Source organism: Cavia porcellus, unplaced genomic scaffold, assembly GCF_034190915.1.
Source record: "Cavia porcellus strain 051 isolate PalLab524CR breed Dunkin Hartley unplaced genomic scaffold, mCavPor4.1 scaffold_30, whole genome shotgun sequence".
Lineage (NCBI taxonomy): Eukaryota > Metazoa > Chordata > Mammalia > Rodentia > Caviidae > Cavia > Cavia porcellus.
Window position 1 is genome coordinate 19,792,274 of NW_026947513.1, and position 18,959 is coordinate 19,811,232.

The following is an 18,959-nucleotide window of genomic DNA, read 5'->3' on the forward strand; positions in this document are numbered from 1 at the left end:
CTTGAACTCATGACAATCCTCCTGCCTCAGCCTCTGGAGTACTGGGATTATAGGCCCATGCTACTATGATCAGTTTCTTGTCCGTAAGTGCTTGTTTACAACAATGCCTACACAATGCTGGGTAACACTGTAGGCTCTTCCACGTTTGCCATGGTAACATTTATGCAACCTTTCTGAACAGCACTTTTTGGATGTGTATAATAGCACTCTTTTTGTAAATTCACATATACGTGGCCAAAGGAACAATCCCACCTTTTCTAAAAGGCCTAAAGAACACATACGAGGCGCCTCTCCTCTTTCTCTTCGTGTTCATCATTTTGGCAAATTATTTGAAAATGGTGGTTCCACCCAAAAGGCTAATTATTTTTTTAAAAGACAATGTCTTTTTGTTGCCCAGGTTGTCCTAGAACTCAAGCTCCTTCTGTCTCAGCTCCATAAGAGCTGAGATTACAGGAATGCATACTCAGTTCCTATTACTTCTACTTCTAAATAATGGTATACTTTTTTTTTTTTTTTTTTGGTCTCACTCTACAGTTCAAGCTGGCCTTGAACTCACCATGTACTCAGGATGGCCTCAAACTCATGGCAATCCTCCTGCCTCAGCCTTCCAAATGCTGGGATTATAGGGATATACTACCATCCTGGCACAATAATGATATACCTTTTAAAAACGATATACTTTTAAGCTACATTTACATCTTTGATGGGAAATAAAAAAGGAAAGGACAAGGACTCATTCAAATAGGATCAGTTACTGTTCATTAAAAATTCTGCTAAAGCTCTATCTGCTTGGACGAAGTTAAACATTTAAAAGTTTAAATGTTGAAATAAACCCCACTCCATTCCCTAAACATCACAACCCTTTGTGCCTAGGTGTTCAAGCTCCCTGGACTCTGTCACAACAAATGATTTGAGTTTGGTTCAATAAACTGGCCATAATGGTTCATACCTATAATCCCAACCACTCCAGAGGTGGAGGCAGGAGGACTAAAAGTTTGATGCCAGCTTGGGCAATTTAAGCAAAACTCTCTCTCAAAATTTAATAAAGAGGGTGGGGTGGGGATGTAGTTCAGTGTAGAGCAGTTGCCTAGCATACAGGAGGCCCTGGGTCATCCCCAGTACCATACACACACACACAAATCAAATAACTATCAAAGTTACAAACTCCTTATAATATCTCTTAGGTACTTAGGGCTACAGTATAGCCAGTGTTTCTTACAAGTGTAAAATAAACTAAAAAAAATCTACCTCTGAAATCCTTGTATTTTTAGAGCCAGGCATGGTTGTGTAGGTCTATAATTTCAGCATTCAGCAGGCTAAGGCAGGAGGCAGACAGTGAGTTTGAGGCTAGCCTACTTACAGTGTGTGTTAAAGGCCAGCCTAGCCAGGTGTGGTGGTGTACAGATGTAATCTCAGCACTCAGGACGCTGAGGTACGAGGATCATTCTATATTTCTATATTTGAGACCAGCCTGGGCTCTGAAGTGAATTCAATGCCAGCCTGAACTGTATAGCAAGACCCTGTCTTAAAAAGACAAAAGAAAGGGCCGGGGATTTAGCTCAGGGGTGTAAGTGCCTGCCTGGCAAGTGTAAGATCATGAGTTTGATCCCTGGTACCAAAAAAAAAAAAAAAGAAAGAAAAGAAAAGAAAAAAGCTAGCCTAGACTACATAGTGGGACCCTGTCTCAACACTCTACCCTAAAAAAAAGAACACAAAGAGCTTGAAGATACTCTTTCAAGTATGGAGAGCATACTTTTCTCCAAAGGAAGAGACTAAAGTCAGCTGGAAAAAAGAACAAGTCTGTTTTCCACTGGGCGGAATGGGAATATTTAGACGCCAGGTGTGCAAGATACCACTGCAGAGATAAAGATGCAAGGTGCTCCCTGCTGACCCTGTGGAGCACAGCACCACCTCACAAGCAGAGTGTTACACCTCAGAAGATGCAGCACTCCCCAGCTGCTCACGAGAGGAAGACCTGCCTAGAGAGCTTTGGGACTGGCCAAAGCCATGCCACCCGCAGAGGGGGATTCAAAACCAAGTCTTCTTTCACTTCCTCTTTCCCAAAAAGGACACATATAACAAGTCCTCGGGGACTAAGAAACAGATAGAGAAGTTTACAGGCAAATACAGAAGAAACAAAAGGCAGCCCCTATCACTGAGGGTTTAATTAATTTATTCAATATAATAATATAACTACACACCAGATTAACAGCCAAAGTAAGTATTACAAATATATTGGTGATTATCTCTGCAAAAAGCTAAAAATTCAGAAAAAGCAAAGTACTTCTCACCACTGGCTGAGGCAAAAGGACCACTGCTAGTCCAAGGCCAACTACAGCTACAAAGTGAGTTCAAGGCCAGCCTCAACTACATTGTGAGACCCAAAACAGCTTTCCAGCTTCAGCATCAGCCCTTACAGCCATCATGATGTTGACGCCCAATTAGAAGCAGATTGCTATTTACAAACTCCTTTTAAGGAGAAGGTGACAGTGGCCAAGAAAGACGCCTGCATGCCCAAGCACCCAGAACTGGCAGACAACAATGAACCCAACCTTCACAGCACTAAGGCCCACAGTCTCTCAAGTCCCAAGGCTTCCTGAAAGAACAGTTTTCCTGGAGACACTTCTACCAGAATCTTGCCAACAAGGGCATCCAGTATCTCCACCATTACTCCTGCCTGCTCCCAGACTGCAGAGACTGGCAGGCCCTGGGTGAAGGTGTAGAGGGCAAGTAACCCCCGAGACTCACGGGAAGGAGAGACCCACAGACACCTACAGACGGAAAACCACAGCTTCTGGTACAGACAAAAAGGCAGAAGCCAGAGCAGGGTCAGCATCTAAATTCCAGTTTACAGGCAGATTTGGTCATGGACAGATCAGCCTCCTGAGTAAAGTCAGAGAATCTTATTGTCTGCTGAATAAACATGCAATCAGAAAAACCTGGGGGGAAAAAGCCTTCCCGACAATTTTTCCTTTTGGAATTGTATCTAGCAGCTTCATCCTGTGTTAGTGACTCTCTCTCTAGAGGCTACATCCCCACCTCCAAACCTTTCGACACAGGGTCTCAGCAGGCTGCTAAATCGCCCAGGTTGGGCTTGAACTTCAGCTTCTGCCTCAGCTTCACTGCAATTACAGGCAGGTGCTGCCATAACTTGTTTCATCCACTGTCCTGATGGTTAGCACCCGGTTTTGTATTTCATGATAATCCTTTCATGAGCGGGCGTGGTGGCACACACCTCTAATCTCAGCACTTGGAAGGCTGAGGCAGGAGGATCACTGTGAGTTCGAGACCAACATGGGCTACAAAGCGAGCTCAAGACCAGCCTGAACCACACAGCAAGACTGTGTCTCAAAACAACAACAAAAATCCTCTTATGAAAGGTTTACAGGCAGCTGGAGGTACAGCTGTAGTTCAGTGATAGAGCACAGCTCAGTGGCAGTGAACCCATGACATGCATGACCCTGTCAGCACGTGAGCCAGTCACCTCTACAGTACAGCATTCAGGTTTAACTGTGGCACTGGCACTTAGCAACAAGTAAGTTTGTGCACTGAGTCTCTAAAAGGTTCACCATGACTGGTGCAAACATGTGCTTAGCATGCTATGGGGGAAACCCTCGGTATTTCAATCCCCAAGATCACACCAAAAAATTTTTTTCTTCTTGGCCACAAATCTTGTACTTTCCCAAATATAATCACATTTTCTCATTCCTTTCAATATGATTAAGCGGAGAACCTTCCAAGTGCATATAGTCTTCTTTCTGATTCAAAACTTACTGTTATAGTCTCTCTCTGAAATCAAGGAGTGGTAGTACATGCCTGCAATCCTAGCATTTGGAAGGCTGAGGCAGGAGGATCACGGCAAGTTCAAGGCCAGTTTGGGCTACAGAGTTTAAAGCCAGCCTGAATTGCAGAGCAAGACCCTGTTTCAAAAAGAGAAAAAAAAAAAAAAAAAAAAAGACTTGGGATGTAGTTCAGTGCTAGCCTAACATGAACAAGGCCCTGGAGTTCAATCTTCAGCCTCACAAAAATAGTTTCTCCACTCACTTTACTGCAAGCATTTCAAAGAAAACAAATCACACATTTAATAGTGTAGAAATTTCAGTCAAGTATCATTTCATTGTCACAATTTTTTTTTCATTGTTACAATTTTTTTTCAGTGTTCTTCCATGAACACTAGAGCTTGGGCATAATTTAGCCAAGTTTTTTGTGGCTCTGAAAGATGTTTCCTCTACTCTCCCATGTCTTCCACTTGAGACCTTTTCTCTTCAGGACTATGCAGGTGCTAAGATCGAGGCTTTGCCTACAGCTTTCTCTGCACCCTCACCAAAATCACCTCTCAGGTCCACTCATGGGAATGCAGGCGCCAGCTAGGATATACCCTAAAACTCTTTCCACTTACTACCACTTGTTTAGGTCCAAAGATAGTACATTTTTGGATAATCCCAGTACTCAAGAGACTGAGGCAGGAGGATCATCAGTTCAATGTGGGCTACGCAGTTCCTGAGCAGCCTGTACTACATAAGGCATAAGGAGACTAAAAAGAAATATAAAACAGATCCTTGTTACAGCAACACCCTACTCCTGGTTCCAGTTTGTGTCGGTCCATTTGGGCTGGTATGCTGAAACACTAGACTGAGTAGCTTATAAAAACAAAAGTATTTCTCACTTTTTTTTTTTTTTTTTGAGACAGGATCTATGTAATTTAGGCCAGCCTTGAACTGTGTAGCCCAGGCTGGCCTCGAACTCAGTGATCCTCCTGCCTCCCAAGTGCAGGGATTAAAGGCATGCGCCACTCATCCATTTCCCCAAACTGGAAAACCCAAAATCTTTTGATGTCTGGCAACAGCCTGTTCTTCAATTCACTGGTGGTGCCTTCTCACTGTGCCCTTGCAGGCAGAAGGAGGCGAGAGCTCTAGAGCGTCTGTCACTGGGCACTGTGATTCATGAGGCAGCCTTGTGATCCAGTCACCTCCGAGAGACCCTGCCCTTCTAACACTGCGGCGCTGCAGGGCATGGGGATTCAAACACCTAGACCATGCGCTGTCTTACACACCAGCCTTTCCTTCTGTGGCGATACTTTTGATCCTTTCTGTGTCTGACTCATGTTCCAGGAGTTACTGTAGACAGCATTATGGGACAGCTGAAAGAGTATGTCTTACATAAAAGACTCCAGTTGTACCACTACTGGGAAAGGGAGAAATAAATGACTTAGCCTGTGACGTGGGTTTTCCAACCAAGAGTGGTAACTGAAACCATTCGTTTTAAAGGTTGTTTGAGGATCCAATGAGAATTTGTAAGAGCGCTTTATAAACTGAGAATGAACTGGGTCAACTCAAATCTCAGATATCTTTCACCTTTAGCCCCAAGCTGCTTCCCTGGGGCCATAGCTACGTTCTTCTGCAGAAAAGAGAACAGGAAGAAAAAGTCTGTTGTGAAGCTTCCTTGCTCACCTTCTACTAATTTCGCTTCCTTTCTTGACTATTCTTTACCCTGCAGCAATCCCCATGACCTGACCAAAGTCCAGAGATAGTAACATTTATCACAAATACTCAAACTCTTTGACTAAACATTTACTGCATTTTAAAATTTAAATAATTTAAATTTAATTTAAATAATTTAAATTAAATTTAAATTTTCTAATTAATTTAATTTTTTAATTTAAATATTTACTGCAATTTTTAATTGAGACTATTATCAGGCTGGGAACATGCACAGGGCCTGGGCATAATCCTCAGCACCACAGAAAGGACTATATTAGTCATGTTCCAAATACAACCTGTTAACCTCAGGAAAAAGGTTTTTTTTTTTCACGTGAGAAACAAAAATTTAACAGAATATACAGAAAATCCTTACCCTGTGCTTCCCAAATCATAGTGGATGTTAAGTTCCCTATAAATGTTAAGAATGCCATTTTTAAATATAGCTATGTTACAAAATACTGGTGGGTTTTAAGGTTGTGAGAGATGGTGAAAGTCATGTCACTGATCTGTGCCTTACAGCATTCAAATCAGTCGGAGCAGAACAAGACTTTTTCTCAGTATCCATCTCTGTGCCTGCTTACGTGACTTTTGTGAGCAAAAAGCAGCAGAGTGACAGACACTGCTCTCTAAATTCACGCAGCACCTGGCCCTTCTCATGCACTTACAGCCAAGATGACATGTGCGCAGAGCATGAGTGTCACTCGTGCTGGCAGAAAAAATGCTTGGAACTACCAAGCACTGGGGCTTGGTGGCACAGAACCTGGCTGGCAAATGTGAGATCCTCAGTTCGATTTCTGATACCTGCCCCCCCTCAAAAAAAACACTAAGCATTGTGGTAAGCAATGTGGTAAAGCAAGCAATGTTATTAATAAATAAAATCTGAATGAGCATCACAAGTAAGAAAACTCTGTTCAAAATTTCAAACAAGTTAGTTTCTTCTATATTATCTTTGCTACATGTTAAAACTCAACGAAGTATGTACAGTAGATTCTCCCCATTTGTGGGCCCAATAGCTGCACAACCAACTGCAGTCAGGTGTGGTGGGGCATGCCTATAATCCCAGCACTTGGGAGGCTGTGGCAGGAGGATAGATGCAAATTCAAGGCCAGTCTGGGCTACACAGTGAGTTCAAGACCAGCCTGTACTACATAGCAAGACCCTCTCTCAAAAAACACAAAAACTAGGGGGGAAAATATGAGTCTATACTGAATATGTACAGACTTTTCATTATTGCATAAACAGTAACCATTGCTCACATGGTATTCACATTATACATGACTGAGTACTAATTATAAATCATCAGAGGTTGAGTGTATAACTCAATGGTAAAAGCACATGTGTAAAGCCCTGGCTTCTATCCCCAGGACCACAAAAAACAATCTAGAGATGACTCAAGATATGCCAGAGTTGGTTGAGTTCAAAACCAGCAAGACCCTCTCAAAAAACCAAAATAAATAAATTTTAAAAAATTAAATTATCTGAGACTAGCTGATAGTGTAGTCCAGTGGGACAGCACTCATTTGCATGGTGGCATGGTGAAGGCGTACCCAGGTTATATCCAAGTACAATATTGAAGCCTTTTATAACTAAGAGACTTGAGCACCTAAAACATTGGTCTGGGTCGTGGTCCCCAACACCAATAGATTGTATACACTGTGCAAAGAACCACCTGCGTTCAGACAAAACACAAGTAGCCAGAACACTGACCTCTTGCTCTGATGTACATATCATACACAGGCTTACTTAAAGTCTCACTTGATTTAACGCACCTTTAATAGTTAAATTCTGGACTTTCTACATTTGTAATACTGGTTAAGTGCAGACAAGCATAAACCACTCTCCTTCTGTACTTTCACAAAACTGACTCACATCTGTGCTCTGACCTAAACTTAAAGAAAAAGGAGAAATGAGAAGTCAATATGAAAATAAGCAACAAGGAAACTTTCTCCAAAATAAAGAACACTGGAGTTTATGATGTTATCAAATACATATATGCCCTACTATGCCCCTAAAAACTAATTTTTTGTTTTTGGGTTTTTGAGACAGGGTCTTTCCATGCAGTTTAAGCTGGCCTTACATTCATTTTGTGCCCCAAGTGGGGCTCAAACTTGCAATGATCCTCCTACCTCAGCCTCCTGAGTGGGGGGATTACAGGCATGTGCCATACCTGGTGCTTTTTTTTTTTTTTTGTCTCTAAAAACTAATTTTTAGAAAATACAGTTTTCAAAGGTTTTTTTTTTGTTTGTTTGTTTGGTTTTGTTTTTGAGATAAGGTTTCCCTATGCCATTAAGGCTGGCCTCAAACTCACAGCAATATTCCTGCCTCAGCCTCCTGAGTTCTAAGATTACAAACATGCACCACCACTTCTGGTTAATTTTCTTTTTAAGACAAGGTCTCACTATGCAGTTCAGGCTGGCCTTGAGCTCAATTTTGTAGTTCAGGCTGGTCTCAAACTTGCAACGATGCAACTGATCTACCTGCATCAGCCTCCCAAGTGCTGGGATTGCAGGTGTGTCACCAAGCCCGGCACTCGAGTTGATTATGTTAAAGCACACACAATTTGCATTAAAATTTTCAAATACCCCACCACCACAAAAGCCAAACAAAAAAGTGAAAAGTATCCTCCTTTTCCCAGCACCTCTACCAGAAACTTTCACATAGCCAGACACAGTTGTACTTGCCTGTAATGTCTGTTACTCAGCAGACAGAGGCAGGACTACAAATTCAAAGCCAGCCTGGACAACTTAGTAAGACCTTGTCTCAAAATGAAAACTATAAAGGGCAGGAGTGGAGTGTGACAGCACGTTTGTAATCCCACACCCTGGGAGGATGAAGTAGAAGGAGCTCAAATTTGATGCCAGCCTGGGCAAGTTAGCCACCTCGTGAGATCACCTCCAAATAAGAAATGATAAAGGGCCAGAGATGAAGCTCAGCACTGAAGTCCTGGGTTCTATTACCAGCACTGCCACCCAACCATAAAACACAAGGGAATGGGAATGTAATTCAGTGATAAGGGGCCCCTAAGGCTCAATCTACAGTACTCCCAAAAAAAGAAAATAAAAGAGGGGGTGATGACGATGTAGTACGGCATTTCCTGGCTCAATCCCCTGTAGGGAAGGGAGAGAAAAAGAAAAAGAAACTGGAGGAGAAAGAATATAAAACTAAATTTTCTAGGTACACTGCAGTGTATGTACATTGTACATACTGGTTGAACTAGGATTAAAATCAGTCCATTTGGTTTTTGAGGTTTTTGTTGAGTCTGGGTTTCACTATGTAGTCCAGACTGGTCTCCTGCCTTAGCCTCCCAAATGCTAAAATTAAAGGCACACCCAGTTTCTTCATTTTATATTATTAAAATGTCTTCAAACTGAGCATGATAGCATATGACAGCAATCTGGGAGGCTGAGGCAGAAAGACAGCAAATTCGAGCCCAGCTGAGGTAATCCAACAACTCATCAAGACCCTAAAGAAACGAGTGTCAATCATAGATATTCAGGACATATGCACAGAAAAAGTTTCCAAGCCCTGCAACTGGGACCAAGCAGAAAGTGCTACCTTCACCTCGTCTGGTGGGAAGTCAAGCAGGTTTCTGTAAGGTAGCCTAGATCTGATGTCAACCTGAAGAATGGTGGTACAAAAGACACCACTATTAACTTCGTGACCCCTGTGTGCTTCCTCTAGGGCTTGTTCTCACTCTGTAGAGAATACCCTTTCCCTTAATAAATGTAAAACCTGGGAAAATCTCTGAAAAGAGCCTGCAACATTCCAGAACCAGGTAACACAATCTCAAAATAACAAACAAACAAATAAACAAAAAGGCTGGGATGTAGCTCAATACAAAGGTCGTGGGTCCAATTCCTAATACCAAAAAAAAGTGTTATTACATGGCTTATTTTACAATTAATCTACCTGCTATACCATAATTATTTTTTATACTGTAATTCCTTAGATCATGAAGACTACCTAAAATCATGATTCATCACATTGTCATAATGAAAAACTAGAAATTATATACATGCCTAACACAAACTGAAAACTTCAGGTAAATTAGTTTATTAAAAATATTACTAGGCATGGTGGTACATGCCTGTAGTCCCAGCACTTGAGGCTAAGGATGGGCCACCACGAGTTCAAGGCTAGCCTGGGCTCATAGTGTGACCTTGTTTCAAAAAAGACAAAACAAAAACAAAAAGACAAAAAAACCAAACAAACAAAAACCCAAAACATATATTCAGGTGGGCTAGAAATGTTGTTCACTGGTATAGTACTTGTCCAGAGACACAAGACCCCAGGTTTGAGCGTTAGCACATACACACAAAAAATTTGTATTTGGTATAAATTAGATACAATGCCCACATTCATACCCTGCGTACTGTGTACAGTTCTGACAGCAGCTGTGAAGCAGTACATGGAGATAAAAACAATATATTTGGGTTCAAATTAAGTTTGTGTCACTTACTGTTTCGTCAGTAGCTTTTTTACTGACAAAAAAAAAATCAGTACTGGGAATTGGACAAAGCGTCCTTTTACCACACTGTATACCCAGCCCTTTTATTTCAAATCTTTCAAGACAGTCTTGCTAAGTTATTAAGTTGCCCAGGCCTTGCACTCACAACCCTTGTGCCTCCACCTCCCCGTGCTGGACTGTTAAACCTTGCTTCTTCACTTGTACAGTGAAAGTAGGAATACCTGCACCAAGGCCATTCTGCAGTCAATCTAAGAATAACTCTCAGTATAGCACCTGACACGGTGGTTAAAAAAAACAAAACAACAAAATGTAGCTACCATTACCTCTATAAAGCAAGAAGTAATCTCCCAGGAAAAAAAGCCATTAAAGTCCTGAGACACTCTCAAACCATTAGTGTGCATTAAAATCACCTGAGGGGTGTGTGGCACATGTAGAGTCAGGGGACCAACTTCTCCAGGGCTTAATTCCATAAGTCTGAGGTAAAAAGGAGATACTTTAGCCCAAATATCCAGGAAGGACAAGGGATGGAGCCCAGCGGTAGAGCACTCACCGGCCTACCATGCCTAAGGCCCTGATTTTGATCCCCAGCACCATAAAGAAACAAAAGAATTATTAAAGAGAATTAAAGTTAGGTGTAGTGGCACACACCTGTAATTCTAGCACTTTGGAGGCCGACAGCATTGTTTTGAGTTAGAGGTTAGTCTCAACTACATAGTGAATCTCAAAAGAGAGAGAGAAAGAGAGACAGAGACAGACAGACAGAATTAAAGCACTATTTTATAAAAGCCCCAAAGCTGGGCATGGTGACACAAGTCTATAATCCCAGCTCTTGGGAGGCTGAGGCAGGAGGACTGTTGCAAGTTTGAGACCAGCCTGAGCTGTAAGTGAACTCAAGGCCAAACTGAATTGCAGAGTGAGACTCTGTCTCAAACAGACCAAAAAAAAAAAAAAAGATTGAAAATTAGGATTCTTATCTTGCAGAATGGTTTCAAGTTGGAATGTGAACATTCAGCCAACTCCCTAAATATCCTCTCTGCTGTCAAATGACAAACATCCCCATTCTCGAAGAAGTGATCTCCAGTGGAGACAAAATGTAAAGAATATGTAAAGGAGACTGCAGACACAGGGTAATCTTTTTGAAAAGCCAACACCTGCACTGTGACCTGCATGACATGATGGAAACAACCAAAGCCATCGCAGAACCCTGAAATCACAGGACACAGCAAGCGCAGAGGCTCTTAAGTAAGAGCTAGCTCAGCAGGTTCCAAGGAAAACAGTGCCAGCAGAGTTCAAACACAGAAGCCACCGATGTGGCCAAGCTCCTAAGTAATGAACTAGGCAGAGGGATATGAGGCAAGTAAGAGAGAAAAGCAAGACCCAATGTGTAGCTTTCCTTAGGAGTTTTCCATTCTTAATGAAGATGGTACAAATTTACATTTTTAATCATCTCTTGGGCTATGGTAAGAATGCACCCTAAAAACCAAAGTGGCGCAAGAAGACCAGCCATTTGCTGGGGTAGATCAGGAGAAATGGTGGCAATGGGGACAGGAAGAAGTAATATATACTGAACATTTTGGGTAAAATCAAAGAAAAAGAACCTAGTTACATAATGAATATTAAAAATGAGATCTGGGGGCTAGAGATTTAGCTCAGCGGCATAAGCACCTGCCTTGCAAGCAGGCGGTTGTGAGTTCGATCCCCGGTACCGATAAAAAGTTAAAAAAAAAAAAAAAATGAGACCTGCAAGCTTTAGGTAAACTTATGAAAACTCGACCTAAAATGGGTTGTTGGCAAGTTTAGGATACTATATAGTACTTATTCTCTGAAACTGAAGTGAAAAGAACATTTCCTTCCATAGTAAGCTCTTTTGCTACCAGTGGTGAAAAACAGGAATACCTGCACATATAACTAAGACTCAGTGTTAATAAAGACCCAGAGTTAACAGAGCACATCAGCTGTGATGTGTGAAGTAAAAGGCTGCAGGACCTTACTGGTGGAGTTCTGAATTTCATAGTATAACTAAGCTAAACCTGAATAAAACCACTAAATAAGCAATAACTTTAAACTTCCATAAAGTCAACTTGGGCTGTACCTGTTCCCCCTCAAATTAACAAGCTAACAATGTCACCTCAGAAACCTGGAGAAGAATTTTCAAACCCTTGATTTTAGTAATTATGGTTTTCCAACAGTGAATAGTTCCTAAAGGTAAAAGTTCAGGCCCGTGAGTGGTGGCTCATTACCTGTAATCCTGGCACTTGGCAGAGGCAAGAGGATCGCTGTGCAAGGGCAGCCTGTATACAATAGACACACTCTGTCTCTTTCTCTCGCTCAAAAAAAGGCATCTCAATAACAATATTTAGTCCCGAGTTATTAGCATACAAGTTAAAATCTGAAGAGGAACTTGAAAATAATTTCCTAAGAAAAAAAACCAAAAGATGAAAAACATTAAGACTCCACACCCCCCAAAATATGAAAATTTCCTTCGTCTAGATATCAAACCCTGATAGAAGAAAAATTAAATTTAAGTGGCACAGAAAGATCTAAGAGATCCACATCCTACCACAAAAAGGGGATACCCTCCAAGGAAATACAGTAGTGTAAGGTTTTATTTTGTTTTGTTTTTGGTACCGACAAGCCAACTCAGGACCTTGTGCTTGCCAGGCAGCCATTGTAGCACTGAGCTATATCCCTGGCCCTTCAACCGATTTCTGAGGGGTAAATCTGATTTCTGAGGGGTAAATGTTAAGAGAAGGAGCCGTGGAGCGAAGCGGACTGGCCGCAGTTTACACTAAAGGCACCCGCGCGAGCCACCGCCTGGAGCGGAGGGGACCCGAGCTCCGCTGGGCCAGCGCTCACCCTGGGCAGCACGAACGCCGCCCAGGGTCTCACGACTAAAAAGCCTGGAAGCGGCCCTGCGTTTCCAAATTAGAGCATGGATAGCTGTCAAGAGAATCGGTCAACGGGATCGCTCCACTGAAGGTCTCTCCTGAGAAGGGAACAGTGCGTGGAGCTCACCCGATTCTCCCGATGCCAACACTATGACATCGGGATAGTGTTCATTAAGGCCACAAGCTCGATTTTGCCAACGGGGACAACCGAAAACATCTTATGGATTCTCCACAACTGACAGATACGACCTTGGCTAAAACCCTAATATCCTTATAGAGCTAATTTGGAAAACTTTAGCTTTCAGTAACAAGACGAGATTTCCAGTCCTCCAATAACGGGCGCTGTTACCTACTGACCATCAGTCCCGGTTCCACTCACTGAACAGGAAAAAGAGAACCAACCCAAGCGGGCTGAAAAGCTCTAGCTTTCAGGATGGCAGCTTTCCTGTATCATCAATCCCAACAAAGGAAGCATCCCGGTGACTTCAACAGCCCCGGAAAGGGCTGAGACAGACGGCCGGACAGACGAGGCAGTGTGTACATCGCAAGACTGTGGAGTTTCTCCTTCCCAGCTGCCACTTTTGACTCCATCAGTCGCCTCCGCCCGTGTGGACGACGTAGCCCTAAAAATAAAACCTCCCCTGGCTCGCGTTCATTTTCCTGCCCAGCCCCGGGGCCCTGCACAGAAAGCCCGGCTAGGGCTGCCAGCCTCGCTCCGGTCGGGTGCCGCCCGGTGACCTGAGCAGCAGCCCGCTCTGCCGCAGTCCACGGCCGCCTGAGGGGCCCTCAGAACAGACTGGACGAGTGGAAGGTGGGCCGGCGAGCAGCGCAGGGAGAGGGATAGACACTCACCCGCCCAGACAACAACCGGCGGGGCGGGGAGGGTGAGCGCCGGGACCTAGTCTCTGCAGAAACACCGCCTGGGGCTTCCGGAACGCTGTGGCTGCTCCGGACGCCGCTACCGCTGCAGCTCCAGGCCGCCGGCCTCCTCCCCCAGCTGTGTTTGGATTCGGTTGACCACGTCACTCTCAACCACGAGACCCGGATCTGCCGGCTCCCGCGGGCGGTGGCGCAACAGATTGCAGCGCCTGGAGACCCCGACTGCCCCGCCCCGCGAGCATGCGCACCGCGTGCGTCTGCCTTGGGATTCCAGACGGGGCGGAACGGGGGCGTGCGCGAGCCCCGATAGGCGCCACGTCACGCCGTGCGTCGGGTGCGGAACGCGGGGGCGACAGTTCCGGTTGGCAGGGGTGGGGCTGGATCTGTGAAGGTAGCAGGGTGAGGTTCAGTGTTTGTTCTATTATCGCGTGTTGGCTCTATGTCGTGTTCAGCGAACGGTACTTTCTCACGTGTTTCTCGTTGCTGAGCCAGTGGTTTTCCTGGGCCTTAGGGTTAGGGTGCTGGATTAACAGCTGGGGATGCCGATGGAGACCTGTAATCCCTGCGGTGTGGGAGGCTGGGACGGGGATCGCAAGTTTGAGCCCTGCCTAGGCGATTCAGCGATTTAACTAGACTGTGTCTCAAAAGATTAGAAAAAGATTTGGGGAACGCGGGCATGGGGACACAGGCCTGTAATCTCAGCACTCGGGAGGCTGAGGCAGGAGAATCACAGAGTTCAAAACCAGCCTGGGCTATATAGTTCAAGCCCAGCCTGAATCATACAGTGAAACCCTTCCTCAAAAAAGACATTTGAGGTTGAGGATTTAGCTCAGCGGCATAAACGCCTGCCTTGCAAGTGTGGGGTCGTGATTCAATCCCTGGTACTGATAAAAAATAAATACATTTTTTAAAAATGATCTTAGAGACCAGGGATATAGTTCAGAGACACAAGCACCTGCCTGTTAAGTGGCAAGTGTGAGGTCATGAGTTCAATGGTACTCCCCCCCCCCAAAAAAAAAAAAGGTGTCGGGGTATAGTTCACTGGGTTCTGTCTCTAGTACCAAAAGTAAAAAAGGCTTCCGGATAGAGGCAACACAAACTGCTGAGACTGAATATAACTAGATGGTGCGGTGTTGATTGATGATTGAGGCCCACATAAAATTTGAACTTACGGGGTCCCTGTACTGTCCCTGACGTTTTGCACTGGAAAACTGACCAAGATTAAACTCAGCATGCAGTTTTAATAAAGTATGTGTGTCAAAGGTGATCTGCTGGCCCGGAGGCAGCGGGGAGAGGATGCTGTTAACCAGCCCAAACCTTGGTTTGAGGGACTTGCAGTAAGGATGTTGTTTTTTGAATTAAGAACTTCATTCTTTGAGACTAAGTTGGTGGTACCTGCTCTCACCCTGAGAGAATTTCTCAGGGAATGACCCAACTTAGCAAAATTTATGGTTAGTCTATATTTTAGGTCTGTGAATTAAACTAATTAAAATGCAACTGGTGCCAGCTATTATTCAGCCCAGAAGTTCCAGACCAGGTTATGTAGTGCAGGAAGGCTGTGTCCTTCCCCCTCCCCACCCTCTGGTGGGACCTGCACTTAAAAGTGTTAGTCTCAGAGGTTTCACGGAGGCCTCTGGGCCTTTCCTGCAGGAGTGAAAGCTGTAAAACTTGATCTTTTCAGCTGTGCTGACTTATACCTTAGCTAGTTGGTTAATTACCCCTCTGCAAGCTGAGTCACCTTCAGCAAATTGCATAATCTGCGAAAGTTTTTAATTAAAGTGGATACTGAATACAGGTGAAAGTTTCTAGAAAAAGATTTCTGGTAAAACTCAAAAGTGTATCTTAGTTAACGGTGATTACAAGTTGGCACAATCAGGCATCTTGGCTCTTACTGTGCTAATGATATAGGGAACGAAACTCCCAACCTACTAGATACCCAGTATGAGTTTGGATAAAGTCAAAGAATGAATTTTAGGAACAACAGAGGTTAAGAGCAGAATATATTTATTGAGAGAAAGAAAGCTGCTGTCTGAAAGAGACCGAAGGGGTCCTGAGTGGGTTGCCCAGACTTTGTCTTTTCTAGGGACTTTTATAGAGTAAAATCATTGAGACAGGTGGGGAGGGGGGTGACTAGGAACTTGAAAGGCAGAGGGGAATGAGGTAGGATAGAACTATGGTCAACCAAAAAGACTGATTGTTCAGGTAAAATTGACCAAATCAGGGTCAAATGAGGAAGCAAGTCAGTAGTAAGTGGGCATTTGTACAGAATAGTAACTCTTCTTGTAGGGGGTTGGGATGGTGACTCCAGGCTTCAGTCAAGGTGACCCATACCTATTTAGAATATCAGTACTTGGGGTGTAATTGTGTTCATTTTGCCTTTTGTCTTGGGGTCTCTCCTGGTCACAAGGTATCTGGTCCCTTGTGTCTGGTCCTCTGAGGGCCTAGCTTATAATATTTCTAGCTAATTATAATATTCCTGCCTATAATATTTCTAACTAAGTCAGCTGCCTGTAACACTATCTTGGACTTGAATTCAGAGTTTGAAGTAGAATTCAGTGCCCCCAGGAAGTTCATAGGCTGATCCTGTCAGAAGCAGAGGGTCTTTAGATTGTAGGTCTTTAAACAGAAACTCTTATATGTTTGGATGTCCCTGTGTGCACATATGTATTTGAAAATACAGCTGTATTTCAACAAAAGTAGAATTGTATTGGTTGCTACAAAATTCCCAGTACAGTGCTTGCTTTGCAAAGTGAATAGCAAGAAAATCAAGTCTTCAGGAGCTAGTCTCCAAGGTGATTCAGTGATCATCTCCACTAGCCATCTAAAGTAGAGTTACTTTGATCACTGGCATACAGTGTGTCTGATGCCCAAGACATGGAGGCATGGATGACAGCTTGCCATGGAGTTGTCCTGGACTGTGTACACTGGGGAAGCCAGACATCTCACACTCCTTGAAAACAGCAGTGTGCAAAGGTGCAAGAGAATGAAATTCTCTACCAAAAGTGCACCAACTTGCCAGCCTTGTGTGCTGCCTTAATTGACCCCGCATCCCTAATTATACATTTGGGCTGCATCTCTGCCCAGCATCACAATCATGTCAAGCTTCTGAAGGACAGCCCTGACCCTATGCACTGCAATGTGGGATGTGGGATCCTGTATGGAATATGGTCCATCTTTAAATTCAACCTTGGGCAGGGGATTTAGCTCAGGGGCATAAGTGCCTACCTGTCAAGCACAAGGTGGTAAGTTTGATGCCTGGTACCCAAAAAGAAAAAAAAACTAAATTCAGTCTTTACAGATGCTAAACCACGTAAGAACTAAAAAGCAGGGGAGTATGTGTGATTCTATCCATAGTTTAAACAGTAACAGAGCTGAGTGTGGTGCCTGTAATTGCAGCCTGTGGGAGGCTGAGGCAGGGGGGGATCACGGAGTTCCAGGCCAGCCTCAGCTGCATAGTAAATTCAAGGCCTGTCTGAACTACATTGTGAGACCCTGTCTCAAAACAAAAATCCTGAATTTCTGTACCAGAAACATAATAAAGACTGAATAAATATCTGATGAATGGATACAGAATTAAAAGTGAGCCACCAACTGGAAAACATTTGGAATAAATTATTTTATTTTTCAGTATCAGGGATTGAACTCATGACCTCATGCTTGGCAGGCAGGTGTTTATGTCACTGAATCCCAGGCAGGAACAAATACTATTGGTTAAAGGAGTAACACTACCATATGTGGATCATAACAAATGGGTATAAAATATAAACAGTTCATACAAAAATGAGTGCTATTTGAAAATTCTTTGATTTCTGGAATCAAAAAAGCCAAGCATGGTAGCATATTCCTGTACTTTCAGCATTTGGGAGGCTGAGGCAGGAGAATCCCTGTGAGTTTGAGGCCAACATGAACTGCATAGCAAGACCCTGTCTCAAAAAAACAAAAATAAGGGGCTGGGGATTTAGCTCAGTGGCATAAGCACTTGCCTTGCAATCAGGCGGTTGTGAGTTTGATCCCCGGATTAAAAAAAATAATAATAAGGGGCTGGGGATTTAGCTCAGTGGGGTAAGCACTTGTCTGGCGAGATCATGAGTTCGATCCCCAGTACTAAAAAAAAAAAAAACACACCAAAAATAAATAAAAATACAGATTGAGCCAGGCATAGTTGCACATGTCTGTAGTCTTAGCATTCAAGAGTCTCAGGAAGGAAGGTTGCTGTGAGTTCCAGACCAGCCTGAGCTATATATAGTTGATACTGTCTCAAAAACAAAAACTTGTAGCAAGATTTTTTTTTGCTACATTAGAAGAATATTGTTATTTTATTTTTTTGTTACCCGGGATCAACCTCACCCTTGCCAGGCAGGTGCTTGTGCTACTCAGCTAAATCCCCAGCCCCTATTTTTAGATAAGTACTTTTTTTTTTTTTTTGTCTTTTTCATTTTTATTGGTACCAGGGATCGAACTCGTGACCGCACACTTGCAAGGCAGGTGCTTAAGCCACTGAGCTAAATCCCCAGGCCCCCCCCCCAGCCCCTATTTTTAAATAGGAGCATAGCATATTATATCAGTACCATTAGTATTACTGACTGCTAAAAAATTTAGAAACTTTATAGGGTCGGGCCCTCAAGAGGACAGTGCAGAAGACGGCTGTGGCTGGAGCGCTTACCTAAAGGTCAGGCATCAGGACAAGGAGAAGTGACTACATCCACATACTTTTTTTGGGAAGACCAGCAGAGGTTGATGTTCTAAATCGGCATCAGTGGCCTGGCACAGGACCAAAACTCCTTGACCCACCCCTTCCAGGAAAGCCTTTGTTCATCCTGTGCACTTGCTGCTTGACTTGCTTCCCTGTTTGATCCCCATTTAGTCCAATATTACCTAAGCATCTGTTCTCACACTCTTATTGGTTGACCATAATTTTGTCCCACCTCATACCCACCTTGTGATTTCCTATTGGATCACTGTTACCTAAGTGACTATACTTGTAATCTTATTAACTATAGTCTTGTCCTACCTTACCTCATGGTTTTACTTAAAACTTGCTTGAGAAGCAGCTTCCCAAGTCTACCCACTTGGGACCCCTTTCTGTCCCTCATAGAAGCTTTCTTTCAATAAATGTTTCCTACTTTTAACTGACATTCCTACAATTCATTCTTCGATTTTAGAGACCAGGAACTCAGTTTATCAGACATCTAGCAGGCTGGGAGTAATATTTCCCTTATATTATTTGGAAGTCCTATATCATAC

At 43.4% G+C, this 18,959-nt stretch overlaps 1 protein-coding gene and 1 pseudogene across 4 annotated transcripts in view; one reads left to right on the top strand and one right to left on the bottom strand.

Moving 5' to 3' along the window:
- Positions 1 to 13,942, bottom strand: part of Smim14 (small integral membrane protein 14) — a 92,146-nt gene extending 78,204 nt beyond the window's left edge. The window contains exons 1-2 of one of the 4 annotated variants that reach the window (XM_063240511.1): positions 13,689 to 13,942; positions 12,189 to 12,363 (exon numbers count right to left, since the gene is read on the bottom strand). The gene's annotated coding sequence lies outside the window, so the exon portion shown is untranslated. Of the gene's footprint in view, positions 1 to 12,188; positions 12,364 to 13,238; positions 13,645 to 13,688 lie in introns of those variants that run through there. The other 3 variants (XM_063240513.1, XM_003471627.5, XM_063240512.1) reach the window with 3 other exon arrangements.
- On the top strand, positions 1,820 to 2,891 carry LOC111757313 (small ribosomal subunit protein eS10-like; annotated as a pseudogene).
- Positions 13,943 to 18,959: the final 5,017 nt, after the last annotated feature.